Source organism: Meles meles, chromosome 3 (assembly GCF_922984935.1).
Source record: "Meles meles chromosome 3, mMelMel3.1 paternal haplotype, whole genome shotgun sequence".
In the NCBI taxonomy this organism is placed as follows: domain Eukaryota; kingdom Metazoa; phylum Chordata; class Mammalia; order Carnivora; family Mustelidae; genus Meles; species Meles meles.
The window spans coordinates 119,556,723-119,568,296 of record NC_060068.1 but is presented as its reverse complement, the minus strand read 5'-3'; the positions used below and the strand labels follow the sequence as shown (position 1 = coordinate 119,568,296).

Sequence of the window (11,574 nt, the reverse complement as noted above, 5' to 3'; positions counted from 1 at the left end):
TGTAGTGTGACAGAAGAAAGAGGAAGGGCCTCGTCAGAGCCGGGAGAGAAGGAAAGAAGGTCTAGGGGAAAGTGGGGGAGCGTGGGGGAGAGGGACTGTGGGGAGGGAGCAGAGCGAAGGAAGAGAGAGTGTGCTGTGCACGGAGGCGAGAGAAGAGAGGGAGAGAAAAAGAGGGGGGCAGGAGAGCCCGGGAGAGGGAAGGGAGGGAGGGCGGGAGGGGCGGAGAGCGAGGAGGAGCGAGTTGGGGGCGGGGACGAGGAAGTGGGCGCGAGGCGCGGGGCGCGGGGCGCGGGCGGGGCACCTGCTCCATCCCTGCCCGGAGCAGAGCGGGCGCGAGTGCAGGACGCCGGCGAGCCCAGAGCCGAAGCCGGAGCCCCACGGCGCAGCAGCTCAAGGTAACGCGGCCGCCGCCTCCCCGCGGGGCCTCGGCTCGGGTGGGGTCGCCGCCGCAGTCGTGACCCTGACCCAGAGTGCGAGCTCCGGGCCCCCCCCCCCCCCCCGCGACTTGAAGACTACGCCTGACCTTGAACGATTCTCTCCGCCTGCGAGCCTCAGTTTCCTTCTCTGTGACCCGCGGGGGTCGTGCGCGCGCCAAGGGGGCGTTGCAAGGACGGGATGCAGCCCGGGTTCCGAAGCTGTGCTCCGGGCGTGGGGTCCGGCGTGTTGTCCCCTCTCCCCGTGTGGGGGTGGATTTGGAAAGTCCACTTGCACCGAAACAGTCGCTGTTTTGACCCCGGCTCTGAGCGGTGGCATTTCTAGAGGCGTTGTGTCTGCGGGAGCGTGGAGCGACATTCTGCTTTAGGAAAGCCAGTAGAAGGTTGGGGGTGGGCGGGAAGGGGACGCGGAGTTCCTCAGGGAGCCCAGGTATCTGGCCTTCGCCCTCCTGGGCTGCCGCCCTATGTCCCCGTAGCAAGGACGGGCAGGGTTTGCCTCTGGGATGCGCTGGAATGAGCTGGGCAAGTGGCCTCAGCTGGGAATCCCAGCTCGCTCACTTAAGTAACTGCAGGTGACCTTGACCATATGAACCTCAGTTTCCCACCCCGTCAGTTGGGGTGGGGACGCTAATGGCCCTTTGAGAAGGCTCTGAGGATTGGAAGGTGGGTCAGTAAAGTACTGATTGTGGTGTCCCCCAATGGCAGCTGTCATGCCCTAACTTCAATGGCCAGAGTCCTGGTTCTCATTGCCTCCTGGGAACTCATTTGTGCGGGGCAGGTCCTCTCTGTTCTCCTCTGCCAGAGGTAGCAAGTGGCCCGGCTGGGCATAAAACAGGGCCCAGGGATTTGGGGTGGGGGGCACCCCCCTTCCACTCCAGACACCATCCTGATGGTTCTCTGAGACATGAAATCTGTGAGATAACATTTTCTGCCCTGAAAACCTCCTGGTGAAATCTCTCTGAGCCTTGGTATCTTATTGGTAATGGGAAGTTACAAATTCATACTAATGAGTGCCCCGTCGCTGGCGGTTATAAAAGGCAATGAGACAGATTACATTTATTGACGTCTTTGACCCAGAGTATGAGAGTTGAATGGAGTGAGAAAATAACATTTCTCCTGCTCTTGCTCTGTGCAGGCCTGGTACTTGGGGTGCTGTGCGTACAGTATGGGCTCTAGTCTCCACAAGGATCCTGGGAAGGTGGTGCCGTTAAACCCCCAAATTACAGACAAGGAAACCAAGTCTCACGGGGCAAATTGCTTCCACACAGTCCCATTGGTAGGACGTGCCTATGCTGGGATTTGTTCCAGATCTGTCTGCTTCCAAGCACCTCGGCTGGTACCACACTGGCACCACACTGGCTCCAAAGTAGGAGTCTGGAAGGTGTCTAGCATGCGACCTGGCACCTGGCTGGGGCCCAGGCAGCACTGGTTTCTTGTTCTACGTGTACTAGGAAGAGCTCCTGTTTATATACACAGGAGAAAGTGGGTCTGAGTCTGGCAACGGGGTTGGGGTACCTTTGCCTGGTGATTTCTTTAGGGATCTGGAAGGAAGGAAGGTCCCTAGTCAACAGCATATAGGAAGCTGGTATGAGGCTGGCTAACCCCAGCCAGCCAACTTCTCTTCCTCTACCACCTTGTCCCAGTTAACCTCGTCCCCATTAACCTTGGCCTAGGCTGCTTCTCCTTTTTGTTCTCCATCCACTGTTGACTAAATAAACTGACCCTCCCAGCTGATGCATCCAAGGACGAGACAAGGCCAGCTGTGGTCCATCTCCACCAATGTCCACAGAAGGGGAAACAGGATTAAGAACCAATCCCAAGGATTTAGCTCAGCCTGGGGGAGGAAATCCCTGATGATGAGAAAATGGATGCCTAGCTGTGGGAAAATGGGTGTCCCAGCAGGCTAGAGAAGCCTCTTTGCCAAAAATGTTTTAAAAGCAAGGGGGACATCCAAATGAAATGATGGGAGTATGAACAAAGTTCTTTCAAATGCAAGGTATTCATCAATAATCAGAGAGTGCCTAAATGTCCAGTAGGGAATCAATTAAGTAAATTATGGGACAGCCATGTGACTACAGAAAATGGAGAGTTTTTAATGAATGAGGATATGTGTATGCATATGCATATATAGGGTATGGTCACAGATTCGTGGCAAGCACTTAGAAAAAAGACCAGAAGGAAATAGACCGAAGAGTGTTAATTGTATATGCATGTGGGTGGCAGGATTATGGGAGGTTTGTTCCCTGACTCTTTATAATTTCTGAACTTTCCATGTTTTTGGTAATATTCTCCTAGTGGACCCACCTCGACCTCCTCTTGGGCAGCATCCAAGACAGGGCTCACATAGCGACACCTACAATCCTCGAAGGCCCCTCAGAAAAAAGAAAGAATAGTAAATTATTATCACCAAAAGTATCTGACATTTGTTGTGTTCTTGCTATGTGTTTATGACAACCCTACAGGGTGGGCATTATCAGCACCGCCATTTTACAGAGAAGAAACCAAGAGTCAGAAAACTCAGTCACTTGCCCAGCGTCCCACAGCAAACCCAGGCCACCCAGGCCATCTGGATCTGGAACCTACCCTCCTACCCAGAGTCAGGAGGTGTGGACAGATCAGTTAACCCACACTTGAGCACTAATCACGGAAACCCTGGGGGAGGCAGGCAGTGCACCTCTGCACTTGGCAGGTGAGGCAATGGGTCCATAGCAGCCTCCAAAGGGCCAGGTTTTGTACTTGATGCTGGGGACCCAAAGTGCATAAGGTACCATGTCTACGCAGCTGTCGGGGAGAGTGGAGTGTGCACAGTGCGATCAGGGCTGTGATGGGGCTCTGTTTAAGAAACTGGGCAACTTTGGAGAATGAAGGATGAAGGCTCCCCAGAAGAGACGATAAGGGAAATGATCCTGGAAGGGTACTCGAGAATTCACCAGCTAAGCAAAAGAGGTTAGAGCAACGGTGCTCCACTGGGGTCAGTTGAGTCCTCTAGGAGGTATTTTTGATTGTTGCAGCTGTGGTGGGGGGATGTGTTGACTGCTGGCGAGTGGAGGCAGGGGTGCAGCTGTTCATCCTGTGATTCCCATCCCACGGTACCTCCACACAGAAGAATGATCCTGCGCAAAATGTCAACAGTGCAGGGTTTAAAAAGCCTGGATAAGAGGAGAAGGACATTCCTGAACAGGGATCAGCCTGTGTGAGGCATGCACACAGTCACTGTGTCCCTCCTCTGCACCAGACACTCTGAGCCTATGATCGCATTGTTGGTGCCTGACCTCCTTGCTGCTGCTCTGCCCCCAACAGCAACCAGAGTGGCCTTTCAAAACAGAATTAAGGCTTCATAGAGACATAATTCACATGACCTAAAACTCACCCGTTTAAAGTCTATGGGTCACTGTTTTTCAGTATGCTGTGCAACCATCACCACAATCTAAGTCCAGATCTTGTTTTCATCACCCCCAAAAGAAACTTTGTACCCATTAACTGTCATTCCCCAATCCATCCCCACTCCTACCCAAGGTTGGGAGCTGCTAATCTATTTTCTGTGTCTAGAGATGTACCTCTTCTGGACATTTCCTATCAATGGAATCATGTAATGTATGATTATATGGAATAATAGGTGGCCTTTTGTGTCTGGCTTATTTCACTGAGCATGTTTTCATATTTCATCCATGTTGCATGTAACATGTATCAATACGTCCTTCCTTGATGTGGCCAAAATAATATTCCATTTATGGATACACCACATTCTGTTGATGGGCATTTGGCTCGTTTACACTTTTTTGGCTATTATAAATAATACTGCTATGAACATTTATGTACTGATTTTGAGGACATATCTTTTCATTTCTCCTGGGGATGAACCCAGAAGTAGAATTACTAAGCCATGTAAGAACACAATGTTTAACCTTTTGAGGAACTACTAGAGTGTTTTCCAAAGCAGCTGACACTTTTTTTTAAAGATTTTATTTATTTATTTCTTTGACATACTCACACACACACACACACACACACACACACAGAGAGAGAGAGAGAGAGTGAGAGAGAGAGAGAGAGAGCGCGCACAACAGGGAGAGCAGCAGGCACAGGGAGAGGGAGAAGCAAGCTCACCTGAAGCAGGGAGCCCAATGTGGGGCTCAATCCCAGGACCCTAGGATCATGACCGAGTTGAAGGCAGACGCTTAATGACCGAGCCACCCAGGCAGTCCGAAAGCAGCTGAAACTTTTTTAAAAAGACTTATCTATTTATTTGAGAGAGAGAAAGAGTGCATGCATGAGTGGGTAGATGGGTAGGGGGCAGAGGGAGAAGGAGAGTCTTACACAGACTGTGTGCCGAGCTTGGAGCCCCGTGCAGGGCTCGATCGCATGACCCTGAGATCACAATCTGAGCCGATCAAGAGTGGGACGCTTAACCTCAGGGCGCCTCCCAGGTGCCCCAGCAGCTGAACCTTTGACACCCCCACCGGTAGTGTATGCAGATTCAAGTTTTTTCTCATCCTCACCAACCCTAAGTACCCAACTTTTGGATTCTGTGAGTACGACATGGTATTGCTCTGATTTTGATTTGCATTCCCCCGATGGCTGATGAATTTGAACATCTTTTCAGGTGCGTGTTGGCCATCTGTAACAGTGTTTGCAGAACTGTCTGCTCAGATCAGAGCCAAAACTCCATTGTGTTGTTCCGTTATGTGGACTAAAATGCAAACCCTCTACCCGGCCCCACGTGATCGTGAGCAGGCTCTACCTTTGACTGCATCTCTGCTCACTCACCTTGCTCAGACCAAAACGGCAAACTGTCCCCACTAAAGTCCTCGCCAGGGGTTGTTTTCCTCTGCCTCACCCCCTGGGGTCAGCCTCAGGGAGGCCTGCCCTGTCTGGCCAATTTCAAGGCACTCCTCCCCAGGCCCTTGCTAGCACATCTCAAGGTTTCCTTTGATTTTTTTTTTTTTTAAGATTTCATTTATTTATTTGACAGACAGAAATCACAAGTAGGCGAGAGACAGGCAGAGAGAGGAGGAAGCAGGCTCCCCATAGTGCAGAGACCCTGATGCGGGGCTCGATCCCAGGACCCTGGGATCATGACCTGAGCCGACTTAACCCACTGAGCCACCCAGGCGCCCCTGATTTTTTTTGTTGTGTTTTTTTTTTATACTATCTGATACGATCTGGAAGAGCTGGGCTCCAGGCATGACTATACCTTTCATCACTGTGTGACCCTGGGCAAGCCACTGTCCCTCTCTGGGCCCAGCTTCTCCATCTGAAATCCAGGCAGGGTCACACAGGCTGATCTTGTAGAGCCTTTCTGACTCTGTCCTTTGATGCCAGCTTCCGTGTGGCAGCACTGCCAGGAGGGCGCGGGCCTGGCGCCGGGGCAGTGAGGGAAAGGTGGCTGGAGCCAAGTTGGTCACAGATTGAAGCAGGCGGCATGGCTCATTATCGCCAGCCCCGTGGGGACAGTCTCCAGGAACATGTGGCGGCCTTGACCTGGCGCCCAACCTACAGGAGCGGCAGGTAGCTTGTCAACAGCCCCAGCCGGGACTGGACACCCCAGCCACTTTCAGCTTGGGAATCACCCACCTTTGCTGCGAGAATAATCTAACTTCCAAACCCGCTGCCCTGGGGGAATCAGGACAGGATTCACAGAGCTGGAGGCAGAGGTGAATGGGGACGGTTGCAGGTAGACAAAGAGTGTTCCAGGTGGAGAAAGAGGTGTACAAAGATACAGAGCTGCAAAATCTCTAGATGTGCTCAGAGCACACAGGACAGCTAGGTTTTGCCGGAGGCGCAAGGGGCAGCGGAAGGAGGTAACAGAGGAGTAGACGGGCTGGACCCCGCAATGCCAAACTGAAGAGTCTGAACTTTGTCCTGTAGGCTGGGGAGCGACACAAGGATTTCACGCAGAGGGTAGAGGTGACCAGGTCGTGTCTTCTAAAACGTCCTTTCCCCAGATAATGTGGAGGCCGGTGGGGCTGACAGAGCCGAGATCTGGAACAGTCAGGACAGCCTGGCTGGGACAGAAGCTGGAACACTGCAGCGGGAGAGAAGGGGACAGATTTAAAAGCTGTTTGGAAGGTGAAAGCATGTGAGAAGGGCGTGGGTCGCAGGAGAAATGGGAGACTAAATAATGACCAACGCAGGAACAGTGGATGCCAGCCTCCTGGGGTGCTGGCTACAACAGAGAAGGCACAAGGAGCTGGCATTTGGGTATGTCCCTGTCCAGCTGCCTGAGGTTTGGACGGTAGAAGCAGCAGCAGGAGAGAGTGATCCCAACCCAGGGATCAGATATGCAAAGGCACTGAGGTGCGAGAATATGGAGAGTTGAAGGATGAGACTTTCTGGCAGGCTGGTGCACAGAGGGCCTGATGGCAGGAGAGGAGGGGAAACTAAGGCTGAAGAGGGCAGGAGGGATGGAGACATCAGAGGGCTGTTAGAGCCCAGCAACAGTGCCAAAGACTGTCACTGCCTGATGAAGAGCATTCACTCCCCCCGAGAAGGCTGGTTGCTAGGGTTAGTCACCCTCTCCCAGGCTCCTTCCCACACTCCCGGGGCAGAGACAGATGGATGTCAGCCCGATTTTCAAGCAGGAGGAAAGCAAACTCCCCTGAGCAATGGGCCGATGAGTTTGATGCTTATCTGGGGCAAAATTCTCAAAGCAATCATGAAAGAGGGTGGGTGGCTAGAAAAGGAAATAAATCCTCAGGGCTGACCTGGCTTTCTGAGAACATCAATGACACATTGAGCTCCTAGCCCACAGCTGGTGGAGGACTTTTGCAGGGAACCATAAGATATTAGAAAAAGAGAGAGAGAGAGATTGCATTGAAAAGCTTGGATATTTTATTTTGTAGCCAGATTTCATTTAAAATCCAGATTTCCAGGTTCTCTTGAAGAATGTGGCCATCTGGTGGTGCTAGGCCCAGAGTGACCGCCCCTCTGGCCAGGGCAGGCATCCTCTTTCTGGGTCACCATGCCCATACCCCACAGTCCCATTGCGGGTATAGACTGTACACACACACCTGCCTGGGTCAGGGAGACACGACCATCCTCCTAGCTTTCCCTTTCCCTGCGCTCCCTAAACTGGTCCTGGGAGCATCACTCTTCGGGTAGGCTCCATGGGAAAAAGAGGGCAGGGTGGGAGTGGGCTCTGGGACCTTATGTGGCTTGTTGAGAGCCCCCCAATCCTCAGTCTCTCTCAGTCCCAGCGCTTGCTGATGGGCTCCGTCAAGTGCACCATTAAGATCCTGTACTTCAGGCACAAATTCGTTTTTTTGTTTTTTTGTTTTTTGTTTTAAGTAGCAACTTCAACAAATGTCCACAGAGCCCATTTGGGAAAATACTGCTTTTACTAAATGTTTATTAGCTAGTTATGTTTTCTTTTTCTTTTCACTTTCTGGTTAGAAAAAACATCCATGCAGTCAGAAGTACAATATACAAAGGTCTTCAGGGAGATCCTCACTCCACCCCGGTCTGCATCTGCCCAGTCCCCTCTCAAAAGAAGAGGTCGATCACTTTTGTTTGTTATGATGTATCCTTCCAAATTTTCTTTGTGCAAAAACATACACACTATTATATATACATATATGTGTGTGTGTGTGTGTGTGTATGAGTGTTTTTGACTCAAGTGAAGTACAGCATACACAATTCTGCATCTTTGTGTTACCGTAGTCACCGCAGAATTAGTAACCGTAGAATTAATTCTCAACGTAGAAAAGTTGGAATAAGGAAATTTGAAGGAAGACGTAATAAGTCATACCACCATCCAAAGAAAACCACTATTCCCAGCCAGTCTGCCCTTCTAGGCATAAATGTTGGCTGTTTTTCTCCCCTGTAGGTTGACAGGGTAGGAGTTCTTAGTTATAATCGTCTCTTAGATACAATTTCAATCTTGCTTTTTATTACTTAAAGATAAACATTTCTTTTACTATTTCATAGTTTCCAAAGTGTGATAGTAATAGCTATCAGGATTCCATTATGACAAAATTTCTCCACCAGTCTTCTAGCTTTAAACACATCAAGGTCATTTCCAGTATTCAGCTGTCATAAAGAACACAGTGAAACCTGCAGTTTGTTCTGTAACTGGATTGGGCATCTCCGGGATGCCTGGGACTTAGGTCAGATACTGAAGAGTCATGGCTTGGCCCCCCAGGGTAGAGGCTAGGAGCTCGGGGTGCTACCAGGGGACGTAGCTAAGAAAGGGGACATGCTGAGGTCATGGAAGGAGAAGGGACAGGGCAGGCCAGAGCCCAGTGGGGAGCTAGAGGGAGACGGGCTCTGTGTCAAGCACTGTGCTGTGTGTAAGCATGTAGAGGGCTCACACCCACTGAACCCCAACTACTGGGATTTTGCCCACTTTTGCCCGTTTCTCCCTGATGACAGTTAGACCATGTAGAAACTCTTGTCATTTCCATTCTGCCCCTTGAGGCATCTGAGGCAAGGAGACACCACACCACTGCTTGCCTTGGCCATGGAGAGAAGCGGTGGGGAAGGTTCTAGAAGTGCCTTGCTCTGAAGCCTGCAAGCCTCTTGGCAACACTTGTGCGGTTGAGGTTATTGTCCCCATTTCATGGGAAGGGAAATCGGGGCTCCGAGCCAGGTCTCCTGGCCAGAATTGCCTCACTGGTAAGAGGTGGATCTGGAATTAGAACACACTACACCTGCTGGAGAGGACCCTTTGTTTCACTGGGGCGGGGAGGCCAAGAGGAAGGGGTGCCGAGGGCCAGGCCAGGGGGAGAAGCCTACTAACTGACACAGCGTCCTCCCTGGCCTGGCAGGCTGTCCTGGGCTCACCGGGAGCTGCCTGGCACCCAGACTATCCCCACGGAGACCCACAGTGCTCATTCCTTCTCCCCATCTGTCCAGCTGGGATGCCTTCTCTCCCAGAAAAGGCAGGACTCCAAGACCAAGGTTTCTGAGAGAAGAGCAGAGAACGGCCGTGGGGAAGGGAGGGACGCTTGCTAAGGCCGCCACCTCACTTCCAGGCTTGTCTTAATGTCACAGCTCCTCTTCCCAGCACTGCACGCTACAGTACCATGCCCGTGCCCAGATGGAAAACCGAGCCTCGCAGAGGCCCCTGGCTCCTTTCCATGGCATAGAGGGGGCTTCCTGCATGAAGCAGATGTTTCCTCGAGGGTGGGGCAGGCAGCCCTGGGGTCCGGGCATGGACAGGGGTGGTCAGCCCCACGGATGTCAGCATGCCGCCCGACCAGCGGAGAGAGGGTTCCCTTTTCAGTCCTCCAAACCTTCCTGTCTGTATCCAAGGGAAAGTATCAGTTTGGTGGCCGTCCGACTTAAACATCTCTCCAGCCAGGCCAGTCTGCCTAGAGGCTAGCTCTTGGCGCAGCAGTGGCCACGTGGAGTGTAACGTTTGTTAATTGCCACGTTAAGTTTCAGGGTGACCTATCTGAAGGAATGTGATCCTGTTGGTGATTGCAATGATGAAACAATCCCGTTTGCAATCAATTCAATCACTTCGAAGAAAAATATTGCGTAAAAAAGCAGGACTGGTATTTTGTGGGTTTGGCAAGGATCCTGGAGGTGGTGCGTGAGCGAATGAGGTTTGAGAAACACAGGAGGTAGGGTGCCTGGGTGGGTCAGTCAGTTGAGCATCTGCCTTCGGCTCAGGTCATGATCCCAGGGTCTGGGATCAAGCCCCACATCAGGCTCCCTGCTTGGTGGGAAACCTGCTTCTCTCTCTCCTTCCCACTTGTGTGCTCTCTCACTATCTCTCTCTCTCTGTGTCAAATAAATATGTTAAAAAAGAAAGAAAGAAAGAAAAAGAAACACAGGAAGTGTGGGACAGGGTAAGCTGTGGGGAATGAGCAACAGACAGCTCTTCCCGCCTCTGACCAGCTGTGTGACCTCGCCTAGGCAGCTGGCCTGTCTGTGCCACATTTGCAAAACGGGGTAATAGCGACTGCCCCATCTGCTCCACAGTGTAATCCTACAGGACCCAAAAGGAGGCCATGGGCACATGGAAGGGCCATGAAAAGTGGGAGAGGACAGAGAGCATTATGTAAGACAGCCCATGTATGGGAACATTCGCGGCCAATGCTGGCTGTTTGCTGCCGCCATCGTTAAGGTGACCCTGCCAGCTGCAGGACTGTCGCCTATAGGAACAAGCTGCACCTTGTCAGAAGGGCAAAACCTGGAGTGAGGCTGGGGGAGAGAAGAACAGAGAGGGAGGGAGATCCCACGTTGGCTTGGGCAGCTTCTGTGGCCCAGCTCCTGTGACGGTGGGGACCGAAGGTAGAGGGGAGGCGATTTGGTGATGGAGATGAGGACGCCAGGACGCTGACGGCAGCAGTGATGGGCAGGGCAGTGGTGGCAGCCTTGCCAGCCATGATGGCAGTGATGATGGTGAGGAGTCCAGTTGGAGGGCCCGAGGGCTGTTTGATCATAAGGAAGCAAAAACTCAGGAGAACGAGGAGCTCTGTCAAGCCGCCCGGAAGTGGGGACTTTGTTCTATAGGGCTTCAGAGCTTTAAGCAACCGACAAAAATGTCTGCAAACTCATACAGACGCTCTCGTGCTCGCGCACACACACCCACACACCCACACACACACACACACCCCAGATCTAAAATACAAAAAGAAAACCACAAAATTGCAAGTAATAAATGTTTAATTGGCTATCTACAATTGTGCCACTATGACAGCTGGTCAGTGGCAGCTCATTATACTAAATAGCTAAGTACACATTCTCTTTTCTTTGGAATACACATTTATTACAATGTGTTTATTATGCAGTGGGCTATGCCTCCAAAACAAAGAGTGTGTAGGGCTCTATAATATCTTTAAATGGCTGTAACTTGTTGGCAAATAATTTCTGAGATAGTGAGTCCCCCGTCATTGGAGGTATGCAAGGCAATTGGGGATGACTACCTTTCAGGGATACCATAGAAGGGTTTTTGACCCCAGGGTGACCACTGAATGTGTTTCTACCCAGAACACTCCTATGTTGTTATTTAGGGAGCTCATGATTCCATCTTTTCCACCCCCTCTACACATAATGCACATACATAAAGTCATTGGAAGAAATCTTTGAGATATTCTAAGCCCATTTCCACACTTGTCTGCTGAGGAACCTGAGGGTATGGAACTTGTTTGAGGTGATACAGACAGAGTCATACCGGGGGCTCAAACTCAGG

The 11,574-nt window shown here is 51.4% G+C and overlaps 1 protein-coding gene across 2 annotated transcripts in view; it reads left to right on the top strand.

Annotated features, from left to right (window-relative positions):
* The first annotated feature begins 227 nt into the window (after positions 1-227).
* Positions 228-11,574, top strand: part of HRH2 (histamine receptor H2) — a 56,178-nt gene continuing 44,831 nt past the window's right edge. The window contains exon 1 of one of the 2 annotated variants that reach the window (XM_046000296.1): positions 228-395. The gene's annotated coding sequence lies outside the window, so the exon portion shown is untranslated. The remainder of the gene's footprint in view (positions 396-11,574) is intronic. The other variant, XM_046000295.1, reaches the window with a different exon arrangement.